The sequence below is a fragment of the Hyperolius riggenbachi genome, chromosome 6, assembly GCF_040937935.1.
Source record: "Hyperolius riggenbachi isolate aHypRig1 chromosome 6, aHypRig1.pri, whole genome shotgun sequence".
NCBI classification, from domain to species: Eukaryota; Metazoa; Chordata; class Amphibia; order Anura; family Hyperoliidae; genus Hyperolius; species Hyperolius riggenbachi.
The window spans coordinates 362,495,515-362,504,455 of record NC_090651.1 but is presented as its reverse complement, the minus strand read 5'-3'; the positions used below and the strand labels follow the sequence as shown (position 1 = coordinate 362,504,455).

Here is an 8,941-nt window from a genome sequence, read left to right as displayed (position 1 = left end):
ACTGTAAATGCAACAAATGCAAGATATGGAATTTCCTGCTACCGGCTGAAACAAAGTGCTCTTGACAACTGTGTTTGAAGGGGAACTGATCCTTCCTTTGTTACAGCTGATCCAACTTCTGCTATAAATCTGCAGTGTGTCCACTTCCTGCTTTTATGGAAGCAGTTATAGGATTAACATCTTGGGCTCGATTTACAAAAGCGTGCGGCTCCAAACAATCCCTACGGGACCCGCATGCCAACTGCGGGAAACTGCAGCATGCTATCCATCAATTTAGCCGCACCGCATCTTGTCGTGACAGGAACTTCGCGTCAATGGAAACGGTCCCACTGACTAGCATTGACTGCGGTTTCAATGCCATGTGGTGCGGCAATCACATTGCGTGTAGTGGAAACGGGCCCTCAATACATACAGGGTGCAGTTCTCTCTGCATACCGCCCAACTTTTTGAGATGAGAAAGAGGGGCACTTAAGCCATGCCCCTGCCACACCCCTGACCACGCCCCATCACACCCCTAGTCACACATACCGTAAAGATTTCATAAGAAAAATAGGTTGTTTTATAATTCAAACCACGCTGGTCCTTTCTATCCTGGTTCATTTTCCTTCATATTAACATTTTACAATTAGTAATATATCAATTTAAAGGATGGGAATAAAGTTTAGAGTCAAACAAACACATTTCTTAGTAGAGAAATAAATATATATTTACGTAGAAAGAGGGACAAAGTCCTGAAAGAGGGACAAATGAGGAGGAAAGAGGGACAGAGGGACAGGGCTCCCACAGAGGGACTGTCCCTCCAAAAGAGGGACAGTTGGGAGCTATGTAAGTCTCTGTTTTCCTTCTGTCCTGTGCAAGAGTTCAGGTCCACTGTAAAGTTATGGCCTTTGTTAGCTATTGATTAGCTGCTCACACTGTCAACAATGAACAAAGCTCTCCGGAGAAATGAAACTTTCCACTGTGATGACGGGAAATAGAAACTAAACCTTGTGTTTATCTTTGATATAAAACTAAAGCCCGGATTAGCAGCAGCAGCAGAGAGTCAAGCTGTAGAGGGGGACGGGGGTCCCAGGCAGCAGCTAAGGAATACTCTCCCCACTCAACTACAGGTATTTTGAGATTCACCAGATTATTATACCTATTATTAATGTACTGGGTGTACCTATTAAAAAAATGCCTGATGAAGCGTTATTTACTTGTTTTTAAACCCAAAGTCTGGTACACACGTTCAATTATGATTGGCCGATCACTAAACAATTTTACAACCTCCATATAGTATGAGGATCAACAGATATTGAATACTATGAGCAGATTGTGTAGGTAAACCCTCATACTACATGCAGGTGGTAAAATCGGTCGGTTATTGAAATTGAAAGTGTGTATCAGGCTTAAAGAGAATCTGAAGCCCAAAAAAAAAAAATGGCTTTTTAGCTTATATACATATGAGGCATGTATGCCCCAGCAAAAACGCCCATATTGTGCTGCATAACGAGGGGTCTTTACCCCCCAAATCCCCTCCGTGGTGCCCGGGGAGCGCTTCCGTGTGAGGCAGGACTATGAGCTGCAGCCCTGCCTCGTACGCGTCTGTCAGCGGCGGATCGCCACCTCTCCCCCGCCCCTCTCAGTCTTCCTTCGCTGAGAGGGAGAGGCGGAGATACGCGCTGACAGAAGCGTGTGAGGCAGGGCTGCAGCTCATAGCTCTGCCTCACACGGAAGCGCACAGGGGCATCAAAAATTTGGAGGGTAAAGACCCCTCGTTATGCAGCGCGATAGGGGCGTTTTAGCTGGGGCATACATGCCTCATATGTATATAAGCTAAAAAGCCATTTTTTTATTTTTGCTTCAGTTTCTCTTTAAAGAGACTCCGTAACAAAAATTGCATCCTGTTTTTTATCATCCTACAAGTTCCAAAAGCTATTCTAATGTGTTCTGGCTTACTGCAGCACTTTCTGCTATCACAGTCTCTGTAATAAATCAACTTATCTCTCTCTTGTCAGACTTGTCAGGCCTGTGTCTGGAAGGCTGCCAAGTTCTTCAGTGTTGTGGTTCTGTGATGCATCTCCCCCCTCCAGGCCCCTCTCTGCACACTGCCTGTGTATTATTTAGATTAGAGCAGCTTCTCTCTTCTCTCTTATCTTTTACAAGCTGGATAAATCCTCCTCTGAGCTGGCTGGGCTTTCACATACTGAGGAATTACATGCAGGCAGAGCTGTCTGCACTCTGCAGGAAGAAACAGCCTGACACTTCAGTGGAAGATAGCTGCAGGGGGAAAGAAACACACAAATGATCTCTTGAGATTCAAAAGGAAGGGTGTATACAGCCTGCTTGTGTATGGATGTATTTTCTATGTGTGGACATACTGTACATCAACCTACTTTCTGTTTTGGTGGCCATTTTGTTTGTTTATAAACAAACTTTTTAAAACTGTTTTTAACCACTTTTAATGCGGCGCATAGCAGCGAAATTGTGTCAGAGGGTAATAGGAGATGTCCCCTAACGCACTGGTATGTTTACTTTTGTGCGATTTTAACAATACAGATTCTCTTTAAGGCTTCATACACACATCCAATTTTAATCTGCAGATGACTGGCCAACAGTGGTGGGCCGAAATTTTGCATAAGCAAAATCTTGCATTGAAATTCGCAATCGTAATGTGACATTTCAGAGAAAATTGTAATTTTGTATGCAATAGTAATATTTCGCATAATTTTTGCATAATTTCGTGCTGACTTTATCAGGTAATAGCTAAGCCCCCAGACATGCTATCGACACCAAAATCTCTACATATGTTAAGGAGCATAATGGGTACAAGGCAAAAATATAAATAAAAATGCAAAGAAAAATGTTTTTAAAATGAGTTTAAAAATCATGTTTTCTTTGCATTTTTAAAATTGATTTTCTCAAAAACTACAAGGTCTTTTTGGAAAAAAATTTTTTGCCTTGTACCCAGTATTCTCCATAACATATGTAGCAATGTTGGTGCCAATAGCATGTCTGGGGGCTTTGCTTTTCATTGCTGAAGTCGGCATGAAATTACTGGGAAATTACGCGAAAATTTACGTGAAAATTTTATGTAATCGTAATTAGCTAATTACGTTCATTACTACTGCCCAATCTTACCACTGCCATGTAGTATGAGGATCAACAGATTTTGAATACTATGAACACACTGGATCCTGATCACATTGCGTTTTGTCCGTGTATCAGTTCGCGTTTGGCGTTTTTTGACGCAATTTTACATTCTGATTCCCGGAGATTACCTGCCCGCTGTTTTTTTTTTTCCCGCTTTTCTAAGCGGTTTTGCCAAGCGATTGCGTTTTTTCACTTCCTGATGTTAGTCAGGAAGTGAACTCTTTGATCTGGAAAATAATAAATACAATGTATTTATTCTTAAAAACACGAACGCAATCGCTGCACAAAGTGATAATGTTGCCCACATTGCGTTATTTTCTGCTGAAATGCTGCTCACATTGCGTTATTTTCTGCTGAAATGTTGCCCAAATTGTGTTTGTTTTCTGCTGAAATGTTGTCCAAATTGCGTTTGTTTTCTGCTGAAATGTTGCCCAAATTGCGTTTGTTTTCTGCTGAAATATTGTCGAAATTGCGTTTATTTTCTGCTGAAATGTTGCCCACTTTGCGTCTATTTTCTGGTGTCTGGGGTAACTGTTGCTGCATTTATTATTTAATGGTCATAGTTGGCTATATTTGCTGCTTTGGGGTTACGGTTACGCTCCGCCCATACAATGTCATGTCCACGCGAACGCCCCCCCACCGCCCCCAAGGTTGGACCCAGAAAAATCTGGTCACTGTACCTCAGGCACACCTCCCGACTTTTTGAGGTGAGAAAAAGGGACACTTAAGCCATGCCCCTGCCACACCACTAATCACGCCCCCATCACACCCCTAGTCACGCATACCATAAAGATTTCATAAGAAAAATATGTTGTTTTATAATTCAAACCACACTGGTCCTTTCTATCCTGCTTCATTTTCCTTCATATTAACATTTTCAAATTAGTAATATATCAATGTAAAGGATGGGAATAAAGTTTAGAGTCAAACACATTTTGTAGTAGATAAATATATATGTATTTACATAGAAAGAGGGACAAAGTCCAGAAAGAGGGACAAATGAGGAGGAAACTCAGGAAAGAGGGACAGAGGAACAGGGCTCCCAAAGAGGGACAGTTGGGAGCTTTGCCCTCAGTTGCTTGAATTAAGTTTAGAATCCGAGCGATTTTGAGTAGGTAGCTACCCGAAATCATTTAGGAGCTCATCTCTGCTCATAATTTTAAAATTGATTCCATTTTTGTATTAATGTTAAAGTTTCAGTTGTCCTTTTTTAAAAAAAAAAAAAAAACTGTGTATGTTTCAGTCAGGCACTTAGTAGGCAGCCTGCTGAGGGGGTCCTTCCTGTGCAGTGTGCACTCTCATGTCACATGTGCCTCTGCTGGGGCATTGCAGAGATAGGACTGAGCAGTGAGCAAAGTGTAACTGAACAGCTGCTCTCATTCCATATTCCAGGTGGGTAGTTCTAAGCAGTGTCCTTGTGGCTGTCATCTGATTCCTGCCAGTGGCTGTACTCCTGTGTACCCCACCTCTCTGCCAGTGGCTCCCATTACTGGAGCTCTTTCTTCTCTTGTCTGTAGACTCCATTTTCACCAGTTCAGTCAGTCTCAGGTGTGTTGCTTTGTTTTGTTTGCACCTTGGAGCGGTTTTCATCATAAATAATGAGTGTTGGTTTTTATGATGTTGTTCAGTTTACTGGTCTAAGACCCAGTTCACATAAAAAAATGATCCATTCCTGGAATGGATCCAATATTAACCTTTGGATCTGTTCACATCCCTCTGTTCAAACGGATCTGTTCCTATTCACTTTATTCCTGCTAACGCTATGCATGGAAATCTATGCAAATTCTATGCGCTTTATGGAAATTATTTGCAGGACAAAAAAGTTGTTTTATGCTGCTGACAGTTTCTGAAGTTGATAACACCATATTATTATGACATATGAGTTAATATACTGTATTTTTCAACATTCTGTACTACACACATTTTTTTTCACCCCAATAAATGGGGAGAAAAAGTCCCCTCGTCTTTTATGCCGAATACAGGAAGTCCCCAACTTACGAAACGCCTGTTGATACGAACAGCAGACTCGCGCAACTTCGCTCCCTCTTAATACCCCCCCATTCCTAAATCTTAAAGGGAGGGTTCACAGAGTTATAACAATACAAATCCACTTACCTGGGGCTTCCTCCAGCCCATGGCAGGCAGGACGTGCCCTCGATGCCGCTCCGAAGGCTCCCGGTCTTCTCCGGTGGCTTACCCGACCTGGCCAGGTCAGGCTCTTGTGCGTTCCAACGTGCGTCTCATGCCGTCGCGCTGACGTTATCGGATGTCCTCCAGGCTGTTCTGCGCAGGCGCAGTAGTTCTTCGCAGTACAGTCCGTAGGACGTCGGGTGACGTCAGCGCGACCGCGTGAAACGCACGTTGGAGCGCAAGGAGAAGCCCGACCAGGAAGCCGGCCTGGCCAGGTCGGGTGAGCCACCGGAGAAGACTGGGAGCCTCCGGAGCGGCGTCGAGGGCACGTCCTGCCTGCCACGGGCTGGAGGAAGCCCCAGGTAAGTGGATTAGTATTTTTATTTTTTTTAACCAACTCCGTGGACATTCCCTTTAACTCTGTAAACCTCCCTGACACCGTTATACGCAGCAGGGCTGTGGAGTCGGTACAAAAATCTTCCGACTCCGACTCCTCAGTTTCTGAATCCACGACTCCGACTCCGGGTACCCAAAATTACTCAGACTCCTACTCCTCGACTCCGACTCCTTAATCTAATACTTAACAAGGCTGTGGATTTTGTACAAAAATCATGCGACTCCGACTCCCGACTCCTCGGTTTCTGAAACTCCGAATCCAACTCCGGGTGCCCAAAATTGCCCGGACTCCAACTCCTGGACTCCGACTCCACAGCCCTGATACGCAGTGACAATAAAAAAACGCAATTAGTGTCAGGGCAGCATAATTAACATTTATTGCTGCTAATTGCAGCTTTTAGCCCTCATTCACAATGTTTAGAAATATGTAAAAGCACATGATAAAAAAGCGCCTGCGTTGGTGCGTGTTTTCGTGTGCGTTTCAGTGCATTGAGGTGCACTTACATGCTCTTAAACACGTTTTTCTTTCAGCATCTTTTGCTTATTGTTGAAGTAACAGTTGTCAGTAAAGATTTGTTTTATTTGAAAACATTATTTTACTATTAGGGGTAAAAAAATAAATAAATGCATGCAACACCACAGCATCAGCACAGCGCATGGATGTGAACCAGGCACCTTCAATTACATGGAAAAATCAATACCTTGCAAAACGCACAGCGCAATGCGCTGAGAAAAGCGCACGGAGATGGCCCTGATGTGAACCAGGCCTTACTATTGCCTCCTATGGTAGCACCATTTTTACCGGTGCTCCTGTGGCGTTTTTAGCAGGTTCGTGGTGCAATCATTTGACTTTTTGGTCCTTTGGTTTGGTGATGGTGTCCGCCATTCTGCACAGCCATGAAATATTTTGAGTGAAGGCTGCCGACTCCGCGCTATCTGCTAGCCGGCACAGGAAGTATGAAAGTTGAGGGGGTGCAGTGCTACCAGCCTGCCACCGATACTGCAGCAGGGGGACCATCTGGCTACCTACCAGCAAGCGAAGGAAACAGTGAAGTCTCTGGGCTAATTTCGCTACCTACGAGGTGTGTGTGTGTGTGTGTGTGTGTGTGTGTGTGTGTGTGTGTGTGTAAACTTGAGGGGTTACCTGTACTGGGTAGGGATGGTCAGAAATGCCGTTTTCCAATTCCGCAGAAACTCCAATATTTTCCATTTTATCCGATTATTTGAGGAGTGTTTTATCAGTCATTTTTTTTGCATCAGGGAATGCAGAAATTAAATAAGAAAAAAAAATAGGGAAATCGGAAAAATGGAAAATTGGTTTTGTGATTGGTCTAAATCTAAAATTTAAAATGTTGATGAATTTCTGCATTCTCTGCTTGGTCCAATGCGAGGTCTGTGATTGGGCTAAAATGACCGAGGTGTGGTAAATTTGTATTTCCACTGCATTTCGATTTCTAGTGTCCTGTTTCCGTTTCCTGAATTCCGTTCAGAAATATGTAAATTTTATTTGGAACGAAAAGGATGTGCAATCTTGCGCTGCTAGGGCGGTGGTCAAAGATAGCTGGGTTAGGTCACACTTTAGCTGCTCCTTTAAAGCCCGGCTGTCAGAAAGGCTTGGTTCGGCGTTCCACGCCTTCGTCAGATAACCAGGTTATCTGACGAAGGCGTGGAACGCCGAAACGCGTAATAACGCCACCAGCACACGTTTACCCCTTGGGGGAGCATCCAGGGTCGCTCTCCACCCGATCCACTCCACTCAGATGGCCACGGCTGTTTGAGGTGCACCCACCAAGGAAGGATTTTAAGGCTGCAAAGCCTGACTACATGCTTGTATTCAACTTACATCTAGCAAGTGAATATTTGCGCAATTTGTTTTAAAGAGAACCCGAGGTGGGATTTACTTATGCTAGTGGGGCACAGAGGCTGGTTGTGCACACTAACACCAGCCTCTGTTGCCCCATGGTGTGCCTCCAGGACCCCCCTGCGCCGCTATAGCCCCCGCAGTGCTGGCGACACACAGCGTGTCACCAGCACAATGTTTACCTTCTCCTGTCTGTTAGCGCCGCTCCCCCGCCTCCTCCGCATCGCCGCTACCCGCCTGCGTCACTTCCCTGCAATCAGCGGGAGGGAAGGGACACAGGCGGGTGGCGCCGATGCGGAGCAGGCGGGGGAGCGGCGCTTAGGTAAACAGTGAGCTGGCGACACGCTGTGTGTCGCCAGCACTGCGGGGGGTATAGCGGCACGCAGGGGGGTCCTGGAGGCACACCATGGGGCAACAGAGGCTGGTGTTAGTGTGCACAACCAGCCTCTGTGCCCCACTAGCATAAGTAAATCCCACCTCGGGTTCTCTTTAATAAAGCGTTGCTACACTATTGAGCTCTCCTCCTTCTTTTCTTTTGTTTCCTGTAAATTTTATTTCCCTGGAATCCAAATGAGCACCCCTAATACTGGGGGACGAATCTGGCTAGCTATACAGTGGGCTCATTTGGCTACCCATACTTGGGAGTACCTTACCTGGGGCACAGAGGTACTGTGTGTGTGTATGTATGTATGTGTGTGTGTGTGTGTATGTATATATACTAGCCGACCCGCGGCGTAGCATACGCCGCACAAGAGGGTAGAGGGCAGGAAGGGGGTATTGGGCACAGCGGCGGGGAGGGGGGTTGGACCCTCCCTCAACTGCGTCCCCCATGTGCGCTCCCCCTCCTGCTTAAGCACAGTAACAGCCGCCACTATTAGTAAGAGGCAGTGGGCGGGGATGACTCACCTCTTCCGTGTTCCATCGTGCGTTCCACTGTCGTCACTTCCTGCAATGCCGCACACTGTATTGATGTAATTTGCCTTTTTAAAACAGAAGGAAATCTGCAATAATTCAGCTATAAGTGAACATTTGTGGTTACCCACAATGCACTGCTACTAAATATGCAAATTACCCCTTTTCCCCCTTGGTAGGCCAAGCAAGCATTCAGAGCCGCTGGTGTATATAGCAAGCATATAGCTTTACATTTTACACAGTCATATCAAACCCACATGTGACAGCCTGTTTCAGACTTTTGGTCCTCATCAGTACATGGCAGGGATTGATATGGCTGTATGAGATAGGGCTTGGACCAGTACAACAGAGTAACCAAGCAGCTCAGGGTGACCCAAACCACTCGGAATGTATAGTGGGGTAAAAAGGACCAAAAAGACCTTCTACTAAAAAATAGTGTTGTCCAGATCATGAACGATTCAGATCTTTGATCCAAATCTCTTTTGTGAGTCGAATCATCCGAATCATCAA

At 45.1% G+C, this 8,941-nt stretch overlaps 1 protein-coding gene across 1 annotated transcript in view; it reads left to right on the top strand.

Moving 5' to 3' along the window:
* The first annotated feature begins 1,012 nt into the window (after nt 1-1,012).
* Nucleotides 1,013-8,941, top strand: part of LOC137521903 (sacsin-like) — a 50,252-nt gene continuing 42,323 nt past the window's right edge. Inside the window, 1 exon segment of the mRNA XM_068241773.1 lies at nt 1,013-1,109. The gene's annotated coding sequence lies outside the window, so the exon portion shown is untranslated.